The sequence below is a fragment of the Aotus nancymaae genome, unplaced genomic scaffold, assembly GCF_030222135.1.
Source record: "Aotus nancymaae isolate 86718 unplaced genomic scaffold, 86718_ANA_hifiasm-v0.15.2.pri h1tg000048l, whole genome shotgun sequence".
NCBI classification, from domain to species: Eukaryota; Metazoa; Chordata; class Mammalia; order Primates; family Aotidae; genus Aotus; species Aotus nancymaae.
The window spans coordinates 3,075,988-3,088,106 of record NW_026988462.1 but is presented as its reverse complement, the minus strand read 5'-3'; the positions used below and the strand labels follow the sequence as shown (position 1 = coordinate 3,088,106).

Genomic DNA, 12,119 nt, shown 5'->3' with positions numbered 1-12,119 from the left:
CTGGATGACAGAGAGGGACCCTTTCTCTTAAAAAAAAAAAAAAAGAGAGAGAGAGAGAGAGAGGGAGAGAAAGAGATGGATGGCAGATGGCGAAAGCCAGGTTTCTCACTTTTGGAGCACAGCAGTTTACATATAAGCAAGGGGAGGTGGCTAGAATGATTCATATGGTAATGGGTTAGCACTGAAGACATCAGTATGAACTCATAATTAGCTTAATATAGGTACAGATGATTATATATAGAAATATTTCTAAATTTGTAACCGTCTGATGGGTTCTCCTTGCCCACTGCCTAGACAGAGCCAATTTATCAAGACAGGAGAATTGCAATATAGAAAGAGTTTAATTCATGCAGTGCTGGCTGTACAGGAGACAAGAGTTTTATTGTAACTCAAATCAGTCTTCCAAAAAACTCAGGGGTTAGGGTTTTTAACAACAAGTTGATGGGTAGGGGTCAGTGAGTTGGGACTGCTGATTGGTTGGGTCGGAGATAAAATCATAGGGAGTTGAAGATGTTCTCTTGCACTGAGTCAGTTCCTGAGGGGGGAGCACAGGACCAAATAAGCCCGTTCATCCATCTGGGTGGTGTCAGCTGATGCGTCAAGTACAGGGTCTGCAAAATGTCTCAAGCACTGATCTTAGGTTTTACAATAGTGATGTTATCCCCAGGAGCAATTTGGAGAGGGTCAGAATTTTTTAGCCTCCAGCTGCACGACTCCTAAATCATAATTTCTAATCTTGTGGCTAATTTGTTTGTCCTACAAAGCCAGTCTAGTCCTCAGGTAGGAAGGGGGTTTGCTCTGGGAAGGGCTGTTACTGTCTTTGTTTCCAAGTTAAACTATAAACTAAACTCCTCCCAAAGTTAGTTCAACCCATGCCCAGGAATGAACAAGGACGGCTGGAGGTTAGAAGCAAGATGGAGTTGGTTAGGTCAAATCTCTTAAACTTGTCATAATTTTCTCAGAACTTTGCAATAGCAGTTTGGATGTCTACAAACACATGGCTTATATATACACATTTATATCTGTAAACCAAAGAGTGTCTGAGACAGGTGTCAATCAGTTTAGAAGTTTATTTTGCCAAAGATAAGGACATGCATCCGGGAGACTGGACTGTGCCTTTCTCCAAAGATAATTTTGAAGGCTTTAATATTTAAAGGGAAAGGGGCAGGTATTGGGGAAAGAGGAAGAATTTTTTTTTAAGGTGTAGGTAGATAGAAGACAAACAGTTGCATTCTTTCAAGTTTTTGATCAGCCTTTCACCAAATACATTTACAGGTCAGGGACAAGTAGAGGTCTGGCTCAGTGAATCTGCATTTTTACATACAGTAAAATAAACAATAGGGCAGAAGAAGCAATCAGATAGGCATTTGTCTCTGGTGAGCAGAGGGATGACTTTGTGTTCTGTCCTTTATCCCATACTTGTGAAGATGAGCTATCAAGTTACATTGCCAGGGTGAAATCCAACAGAATAAAAAGGGAGGCAGGTTTGCCTGACACAGTTTCCAGCCTGACATTTCCCTTTGGCTTAGTGATTTGGGAGTCCCAAGATTTATTTTCCTTTCACGTATCTCTTTGCTCTGTCAGCTAAGAGGGCCTAGAAGTAATGACACCCCTGCAGCCACAAGCACACCTAATGCCCAGATCTTTGCCTCTAATGCCATTCTCCAATAAAAGGAACCAAGGGTCCTTGGAGAAATGCCGAATCTCAGACTAGAGCAGGAAATATACAAGATATGACTGTGTTGGAGGAAAAACCGGGTTCTTGTCACAAGACCAGGAAAGATTAGGCTCGCAGACACTTTGAAGGGTGAGGGGGGATGGAATTTATTGGGTCAAGAGGAGAAAGGAAGAACAACACAGCAAAGTGAGAGGAAGTCCTGCTAACAGGCTGGCTCTCCACCTAACCGACTGAATCCCAGGTTGCCACACAGGAACAGAAGGGGCCAGACTCCTTCCCCACTGCAAATGGTGCAAACTGCCACAGCTCCACCCCATTCTCCCAGCGCACAGGCCAGCTGCAGATTCTCCGGGACTCCTGTATACTTGGCTGTCTCAACTGAAGCATCTTATACAGTCTGAAATCAAGAAAGTGCTCAAAAAAGTAAAGAAAAATGTAAAAACTCCACAAAGATGTGGATATATCAAAGGGATACAGGAACTGAGGGAAAGAGTTCTCCATGTCTGAAGGTAGAACGATTTGAGCAACAATGGTAAGTATACTGGATTATAACACAAAACACAAAATAAGTATCCGCAGGTCTGTAAGGGTATACGTAAGTGACCGAATAAATAAATTAATGGGGAGAAGAGACAAGTCTCCTGTGCAGAATTCCAATAATACATATAGATACTCTGCCCAGAATCCGAATTCTATAAAATACCTGACCAGTACTTCTCAAAATTGTCAAGGTCCATGAAAACAGGTGATGCAGGAAGTAGAAATACATTATTTAGGCAGATAGAGTCCTCACCAGAGCTTCCCTTCTAACAAAAAGCAGCCCAAGAAATTATTTTTTTCTTAACAAAGGGCAGCCTGAAAAATCAAGCTGCAAACATAGATAACCAACCGGAATGCCAGCACTCACAGGAGAATGCCAGCAGCTGTGCCAATAGAAAAGCGCTACCTGGGAGCCAGGAATGTCCAGCATAGAGGCTCCATCTTCCCTTTTTTTATTACCATGTGAATGGTAATTTAAAAACTAAGCAACATGGCACAGCTCAGAAAGAGAACCTGCCTGCATAATAAAAGATTAGAATTGGGGCTACCTGAGATTTGCGCCCTATGCCAGTGGCACACCTGGTCTAACCAATCTTTTGTGCCCTGCGTGGATCAGACACCACCTCCTTAGCAGCTCGTCTATAAACCCCCTGCACTGCACCACAGATCCAGCAGCCCGTTTTCTCGGACCGCACTCTGCAGCAGAGAGTTATTCTCTTTCGTTCGCTTATTAAACTTCTGCTCTCAATCTCACTCTGCGTGTGTCCGTGTCCTCTTCTCTGTGGACGTGAGACAATGAACCTGGCTGTTACTCCAGACAATGAGGCTGTTTCAAAAGGAAAATCTGAGAAACCGCCACAGCCAAGAAGTGCCTGAGACGAGATGATGACTAAAAGTAATACGGTCCTCTGGATGAGATCCTGGAAAACGGAAAAAGAACATTAGGTAAAAATGAAGGAAATACAAATAAAGTATGAATGTTAGTCAATAACAATATATCAATACTGCTTCACTAATTGCAACACATGTGCATACGAATGTAAGACGTCAGTCGTGGAGGAAGCTGGTGGTAGGATATATAGGAACTCTGTACTATATCTGTGATTTTTCCATAATTGTAAAACTCTTCTAAAATAAATGTGTATTTTTTTCGAAGTAAGCTAGGTTAGAGAAGTCACGCCATACGATCCCTTACACTGTTTGGCCGACATTCTTCCTGCCCTTTCTGAGAAAGTGTTTGACCTGGAGTCTGGGACAGAAAACCAAAGAGCTCCTTGATGTGCTGGTCCCCTAAACAGCTATGCTTTCTCTTTAGACTTGCAAAGTCACTGGGCTGCACAGCAACAGTGACCTTAGTTGACCCTAATAAAGGAAATTACTGGACTAGGCTAAACCTACCCCCTAACTCTAGATCCAAAATCCAATGGATGACATTAGCATTTCTGTATCTAAAGTAGTCCTCAGCCCACAGTGATGTAAAAGCACAGTGGAAAGAAGGCTGAACTGAGATTGGAGCACTTGGCTTCCTACCACTGCCTTAACCTTGTAACCCTGGGTGAGGCATCTGAACTCTCTGAGCCTTCATTCTTGCTCTATTTAAAACAGGAGAACACTGGCCAGGCATGGTGGCTCATGCCTGTAATCCCAGCACTTTGGGAGGCCAAGGCAGGTGGATCACCTGAGGTCAGGAGTTCAAGACGAGTCTGACCAACATGGAGAAACCCCATCTCTACTAACAATACAAAAAAATTAGCTGGGCATGGTGGCACATACCTGTAATCCCAGCTACTCAGGAGGCTGAGGCAGGAGAATCACTTGAACCCGGGAGGCAGAGGTTGCGGCAAGCCGAGATGGCACCATTGTACTCCAGCCTGGGCAACAAGAGCGAAACTCTGTCTCAGAAAAAAAAAAAAAAAGAAAGAAAGAACAGGGGAAGGGGTGTATTTGCGGGGTGGGGCAGTCCCCTGGCTCCTCTAGCTTCACTGTCCACCTTTTGCAACCTACTTTCTGTCCTCGGAGGCTGACCTGTAGGAATGACATCACAAGGCTCTTTTGCCCTCTGGCTTCTAGGCTGCCATCAGGGAGCCCCAGGAAGTGATTAGGAGGGAGTCCTAAGAGTGAGGGAAGTATTCGTCTGCCCCCTGCTCTTTTCCTACAGGATCTCCTGGGAGTAGCAATGTCCCTCTCCTGAAGTTCCCTGCTCTCTTGAGGCAGCCCTGTCTACCCAGTCCTCCCCTTCCAGCTTCTGGTAATGGCTCCCTTGCCCAGCCCCCTCAGCCCCTAGCAACTAGCCCTGGGGTGTTACACCATCCTGTGTGGTTCCCCATTCCTGCAGTTGTGGATGGTTTCATAAGTTTAAACCCTCCTTAAAGTCCCTCAGTTTGAGAATGCAAACTGTTTCCTGCTGAGACGAAGACTAACACAATGAGCTAGACTTGAAGAATGCCGAGTGTCTTGCGGGGGGCCGGGGGGGGGGGGGGGGCGGGGGATGGGGCGGGGCGGGCCTTCTGGGATTCCATTTGCACTTTGATTTGAATTTTATGACTGCCAGATCTGATGGAAGATTGAAACCACCTTCCATAGCTTCAATTATGAGTTTTCGGGTTTTTCAAAATAGTTTTATTGTTCTCATTGACTGATGCTAACACAAGTCAACGAAATACATTTCCACTTAAAAATATACCTTATTAGAAAAATGCCACTTCGTTTTATGTATCAGGATGTCATCTAAATTTTATTGAAGAAAAAAGGGGAGAGGAACTTTGCTGCTTTAAAATGTTTGATAACCATGGGTGGATGGCTTCTGGAATTCTTCCAAGATACTAAGACTCTGAAGGTCACACTTTGAGGACTTGGGCAACGCTTAGCCTCTCTTAACTGTGCTTCTGGGCAATAAAACAGGAGGTGACAACCCCATAGGTAAAAGTATAGGGACAATTCTGGGCTTCCTCCCACAGACCATTCCCACCCTGTCCAAGGTGCCAGCCACTGGGGCCCGACACCTGGCAGAGGTGATGAGGTGTAGCACAGAGTCCTGCCCTGCTCCCCTCTTCCCTCAGCCTTAGTGGTTCATCGAGATCTTTCTTACATTAACCAAAAATAAAATTCTAAGCCCCCCAACCATCTGAATGGACCCCTCCTCTCAGCCGACGGCATTCCAGAATTAACCTGGAAAACTAATTCAGGCCATGATGGGAAGGGGAAGTTGGGCACACCGCATGATGCCCTCCTCCCTTTTGGGATTATTAACAGAACAGACTGGTTAAGTCTGATAAGAAACATTTACACTCTTAAGTCGGGTGCAGTGGCTCAGGCCTGTAATCCCAGCACTTTGGGAGGCTGAGGAAGGTGGATGACCTGAGGTCGGGAGTTCAAGACCAGCCTGACCAACATGGAGAAACCCCATCTCTACTAAAAATACAAAATTAGCAGGGTGTGGTGGCAGCCGCCTGTAATCCCAGCTACTCGGGAGGCTGAGGCAGGAGAATTGCTTGAACCCAGGAGGCGGAGGTTGCAGTGAGCTGAGATCGCGCCATTGCACTCCAGCCTTGGCAACAAGAGTGAAACTGCATCCCCCCCTCAAAAAAAGAAAGAAACTTTTACACTCTATTCTCTCTGAAGCCTCTTCTACTTGGAAGCTTCATCTGCATGATAAAACCTCAGTCTCCACAACCCCTTATCATAACACAGATATTCCTTTCTATTGATTCCAGGTCTTTAGATAACAATTCTTTCAACCAATTGCTGGTCAGAAAATCTTTGAATGTGCCTATGACCTGGAAGCCCCCACCCCTGCCACTTCCAGTTGTCCGGCCTTCCTGGATGAACCAATGTACATCTTATATGTATTGATTGATGTCTTATGTCTCCCTAAAATGTATAAAAACAAGTTGTAGCCTGACCACCTTGGGCACATGTTCTCAGGATCTCCTGAGGGCTGTGTCACAGGCCACTGGTCATTCATATTGTGCTCAGAATATATCTCTTCAAATATTTTACAGAGTTTGACTCTTTTTGTTGACATTTAGTAATGTAACATTACTCATAGCTACCTACCATTTCCTGATAGCCTATTATGTGCCAAGCGTTGTGCTTAACGATTTACATATGTGACTGGTAACTGATATTCTGGTAATTTTCCAAGTTATAATGCCATGAGCCCAATTACCCTGACTTGCAGAAGGCCCAGCCCCTGCCCATCTGATTCCCTCATGTCCAGGAGGATTCTGTTCACTTACCCATGGCAGGAGGAGAGTTTCAGGCTGTCCTGCTTGCTTCAGTCTCCTTACTCCAAAACTCGGTCAAAATGAAATGGCAGGGTTCCCTGACACCCTCACAGGACGTGAGACAGGGGAGTGGCTTGTCTACTCGGCCAGCCACCACCACTGCTCAAACCCCTTACAGAAGGGGGAGCATGCACATGGGCAGACGCGAGAGCCGAGATGAGCTCTTTTGGGCTCCGGCCCCACAGTGGTGTCTAGGGGTGTGTGCCTGTGACTCTTGAAGCCCCAGTGGGCATGCTACCGTGGTCTTTTAGCTCTGCCATCTGCAGATGGCTCAAGTGCTCAGTGTCCTCTTCATACCCAGGTACCCACACCTGTACCCAGGTTCTTGTCCGGCATCCAGGAAGAATCAGGTCACACATGGACTTGAAGGATGGTGAATGCAGGGATTTTACTGAGTGACAAAGGTGGCTCTCAGAGGGATGGATGGGGGCTGGAAAGGGGATGGAATGGGAAGATGATCTTCCCCTGGACTTCAGCTGTCCCATGGCCAATCTCCTCTCTGACCGTCCCAAGCCAAATACCTCTTGATTCTCTTCTCTCCTTCTCTACCAGGCCACTCTTCTGCTTCTCTGCTCTTCTGTTCATCTGTCTGTCTGCTCATCTGCTCATGGAGCCTGGGGTTTGGGGTTTATATGGGTACAGGATAGGGAGGTGTCATGCGCCAAGAAGGCAACATTTGGGTGGAAAAACAGAAATGCCTGTTCCCATTTAGTGCCATGGGTTTCCAGGCCTGGGGGTGGGGCCTATGCCAGGTAACTGCCCTTTTCTGCCCACTATTTCCCTGTCTCCTGTCCATATCAAAAAAAATTTTACTCTAAGGTATACAAGGTCTTTTTTAGGCAATTCCTCTGAGCCACTTCCTCTAAGGCCCAAGTCTGCCTTCGGGAGAGCTGGGTAGGGACAAGCAGAAAATGGGACTGCCTCTCAAGGGACAAGGGCCAACTGGATTCTTCTCTCCTCACTCACTCAAGGCCAAGGGCACCTGCCACCACAACCCCCAGGCCCCACTTCTTTCTACCCTGTTGGTAGTTTTATTTCAGAACCCTTCTCACTCTGACCCTGCTCAGCGTCCTCCTGAACCTTCCTGAAGCCTGTTCTGAGCTTCAATTCTTAGGGACAAGGGCTTAGTCCCTTCTTTCTTAGAAGGTATAGAACTCCTCATACAAACTGTTGATGGTTCATTCCAGTACTTTGCTTTCCAAAGCATGTGGGGTGGGAGGCCAGTGAAGCAATTCCCCTCCCCAACTTAACCCCAGTAGTAACTTCAGTCCACCAAAGTGACATTTGTGATCTCTACCAAAAGTGGCTGGCCAAGATTTTAGGACCCAACGCACCACGCACTGCTGAGCGTACATACCTGGTTTACTCACCTCTAGCATTCCCAGCTGTAAAGTCAGGACTCAGAGAAGTTAAGTCACTTGACCAAGATCACCCAGCTAGATTTTGAAACTAAGTTGATTGAATTTCACAGCCCAAGCTTGATCCAGGTGGGGGCTCCATTCTCTAAGCATCCCTCCTTTGTTTCTTTTTTTTTTTTTTTTTTTTTTTTTGAGACGGAGTTTCGCTCTTGTTACCCAGGCTGGAGTGCAATGGCGCGATCTCGGCTCACCGCAACCTCCGCCTTCAGGGTTCAGGCAATTCTCCTGCCTCAGCCCCCTGAGTAGCTGGGATTACAGGCACGCACCACCGTGCCCAGCTAATTTTTTGTATTTTTAGTAGAGACGGGGTTTCACCATGTTGACCAGGATGGTCTCGATCTCTTGACCTCGTGATCCACCCGCCTCGGCCTCCCAAAGTGCTGGGATTACAGGCGTGAGCCACCGCGCCCGGCCCCCTTTGTTTCTTTTAATGAGGTCACAACAATGGAATAACCATGATAATGGAGCTTCGGAGGCCGCAGCTTGGGGTAGCCCTGGCCCTACACCCTGAAAACGGTTCATCTGCACCTTCTTTTTGTAGAATGAAAAGATGCAAACAATGATTCCTATTTCTAATTTCTTATACGAAAAGAAATCTCTGGAATAGATTCTGCTGCTCTGGTTTTAAAGTAATCTTGTATTGTCAGGAGAGCATGAGTCTAAAATTGAGCACTTGGGGAGCCAGGGGTAATTTTTAGAATCACAGTGAATGACGGAGCAAACAGAGGCTCAAAGTCAGAGTCAGGCACATGTCTCTGATGAATGAGCTAGCAAAAAATGTTGTCTACTACAGTTCAAACCCCCAAAGTCAGATGAGCCTGCTTTTCGAATATATAAAGGTTCTGCTAAGTTCATCTCAAGTTCAGCAATGTAGAAGAAGTGCTCCGTTGGGAATACAATACAGAAGGAGGAGGAGGAGCTCCGACGTTGGAGGCAAAGTGGGCTCCAATCCCAGCCTGGCCTTGGGCACGGTATCTAACTTCTCTGAGGCTCAGAAGCCTCATCTATAAGATGGAGACGATGGTGCATAGCTTGTTGTAAAGAGTCAAAAAGATAACATATCCCCAGCCCCAGAACAGTCCTGATGCATGGAAGACACTAAGTATTCAACACTGAAATGAGTGATGGAAGAAAGCCCCTGATATCAATCATAGATGCACTCAGCAAGGGTTAGTTCCCTCCTCTAAGTTAAAGCCATGGGTGTGGTCAAGATCATCTGGGGGAGAATAAGGAATGAAAAGTGAAGAGGCCAAGAGTTACAAGTTGAGGCAGACCAGGACACGTCAGGAAGACCCAGGAGGAACTGGAAGGAGGGAAGTGGCAAGCAGGGGAGAGGGAGATGGGGGAACCCAGAGAGAAGGGACTTAAAGACAGGAAGCTGTCCACAGTCAGGTGCTGAAGATAAGTGCTGAAATATATGCAGGTAAGTCATGGATTACGCAGCATTAGGGACCCTGGTCAGGGTTCCAGCAGGAAACAGATGGCAGCTCCAAAGAGGGTTGAATGAGGAAAAGCGAACAATGCTGTGGGCAGACTCAGGGGAGAGTGGCTGGGATGAAGTGCCCTGGGGTGAAAACAGCAGGAATCCACCACCGCCCCTAGGCCTGAAGGAGTGAGCTGGGCAGGTTCTCCAAGCCCCAGTGAGAACTGCATCCAGAGGTGGCCATCAATGGAGCTGGGGGCTTCAGAAGAGGAGGCAGCCACTGCCAACCCTGCCCTCCAGGGAGGGGTAAGAAAGCAATACTGCCGACTCTCTGTTTCCTCCCTCCCATCACCTCCCCCAACCCTGCCATCTTCCACTAGAAGTGAGAAATCAAGGTAGCTGCTGTCTACAGAGGTTGGCCTCCTGGGGAACACAGCATGGGGAGAGGGGTGCAGGTCAGCATTCCAGCCCCCTGGGTGAGCACAGGCAGTTTGAGTAGCAGGGTAGCAGGGATGGGTGAGGAGAAGGAGCAGCAGGCCCTCTACTCATAGCAACTCCATAAACAGCTTGAATCCCTATATACACATCTGAAAGATAAGATATGATGCAATGCCACTTCTTTTAAAATAGTCTACTATTCAGAATTCCCACAAAGTCTAACTGGCCTTCCCCCAACCGGTCCAAATTGAATTGTACTGCCTGCTGTCACATGGGGAGCTGCAAAGCCACACATTTCAAGACTGTATAAAAACACCTCCATGGCTCTATCAGATGGCAGCTAGCCTGGCACTACTTCTTTTAGAAACCGCAATTCCCAAATCTGAAAACGATTTGAGAAAGTACTACGAAAATGGCTATGTCTGCTCTGCTTCTCTCTCTGCGTCATCCTTATGCAGAGAAAAGAACAATTTCAGCTCCTTTCGGGGATACAGATGTGCCCTGACCTACCTTCCCTCCCTGACTGGCCTGAACTATCTTTGAAATTGGGTCTGCAGTGGGGCCGGCGTGTCCTCAAAAGCCTGAGCAAACCAACCAGTCATTAAGGACTAAGGTTTTTGGCTTTTGCTTTTCTAGCCCCTCCCGTCAGGCCTGCCCACTACCTCTGTCCATGTCCCTCCCACCCACACACACCTGCACACACACCTGTGTGCACATCACACACATACACACACACACACTCTGATGCATTTTACATCACAGTCTGCAGCCCTCTTCAATGTGAAAGCATGAATGCATCACTCCACCTGGGGCAGGAGTCAAACTTCCAGGTGAAACTGGAGCTGCAACTTCTTTCCCTCCTGGATGCCACAGAGCAGAAAGCAGACTCTCGGAATCACGAATGCCAGTGCAGGAAGAGGCCTTACGGTACACAGGTGCCCTGGTCAGTGCGTAAACCCTCCATAGCCACTGCCTGGCTCATGGCAGCAATTCTGACAACCTCTTGCTTGGTCCATTTGCCTCCAGGATTTGTGCTTTCTGAGATCTTCAGAATGTGAAGTGCAGTGGGGAGAGAGGAGGGAAGCAGGTTAAGACTCACCCTCCCTCTCTTTAGGAATTCTACCAGTTAACATATGGATCGAGCCATATGGGAATGCTGTTATGCTTCAGTCAAAATGATGTCAAGATCCTCTTGTAGTTCCTAAGTGTGATGATTGTGTTTTCAGGCTCATATGTGAGATGTGCCTCCCTCAGATCCTGTTACGACGTTGGCACATTACCCATCTGATGTGAAAAAGAAATGATATTGAATGTTGGCATTCATATAATTCAACCTAAACCATAGTGAACCAATAGTCAAAGTGCCACATTTATGAATGGGTTGGAAAATGCCCAATAATGTCACCAAGACAAGGCTGTTTGGGGAAAACTAGACTAAAAAAGGAGTATAATTGAAGCCTAAGTGGAGTTTCCACTTGCCTTTCCCTAGAATGGATGGTGACCATGGCCGCAATGCACCTTTCTCTGAGCCAGAAGGGGAATGGTGGTCCTCCCCCAACCAAGGGAGGGCTCATCTAGGTGTGCCGGTTGGGGACACCAACAGAGACGCTGTGAGGCAGGGAGGGGGAAGGCTTGCCCCTTTTCCTCATTGTGAATCCTAAAAACCGGCCCTTACATGTTGTCCTGCATTAGCTTATGGTGCAGACACATTGTCTTAGTCCATTTGCGCTGCTGTAACAAAATATCTGAGACTGGGTAATTTATAGAAAACAAAAAATGTATTTCTTACAGTCCTAGAGGCTAAGAAGTCCAAGATCGAGGCACGAGCATTCAATGTCTGGTGAGGGTCTTCTTACACGTCGGAAGGTGGAAGAGCAAAAGGGATGATCTCTCTCTCTCTGGAAGCTCATTTATAAGGGCATTAATCCACCCCAAAAGAGCCCACCTCTTTGCACCACTACAGTGTAGATTATGTTTCAACATGAATTTTGCAGGGGACGTCAACATTTAAACCATAGCACACAACAAAGTAAATCTGGAAGCACGACATGGTTGTGATGTTGAATTTCATGTGTCAACGTGACTGGGCCACAGGGTGCCCAGGTGAAATATGATTTTTGGCTGTGTCTGGGAGCGTGTTTCTGGATGAGATTAGCATTTGAGCTGGTGGACTCAGTAAAGTACATGGCCCTCCTTAATGTGAGTGAGCCTCATTCAATTGTTTGAAGACCTGAATAGAACAAACAGTAGAGAAAGGAAAAAAAAATATTGCCACCCACTTTTCTTGAGCTAGGACATCCCTGCCCTCAGGCTGGGATTTATACCATCAGCCTCCC

The 12,119-nt window shown here is 46.8% G+C and overlaps 1 long non-coding RNA gene and 1 other non-coding gene across 2 annotated transcripts; one reads left to right on the top strand and one right to left on the bottom strand.

The window, feature by feature from the left end:
- Positions 1-1,052: 1,052 nt before the first annotated feature.
- Positions 1,053-10,929, bottom strand: LOC105721562 (uncharacterized). The gene is made up of 3 exons (XR_010337290.1): positions 10,590-10,929; positions 3,992-4,089; positions 1,053-3,138 (listed from the first exon to the last, which is right to left on the bottom strand). It is a non-coding gene; the product is annotated as an uncharacterized LOC105721562 (long non-coding RNA).
- A 40-nt stretch (positions 10,930-10,969) lies between these two features.
- LOC135268992 (small nucleolar RNA U13) lies at positions 10,970-11,073 on the top strand. Its single transcript, XR_010337319.1, has one exon. It is a non-coding gene; the product is annotated as a small nucleolar RNA U13 (small nucleolar RNA).
- The last annotated feature ends 1,046 nt before the right edge of the window (positions 11,074-12,119 follow it).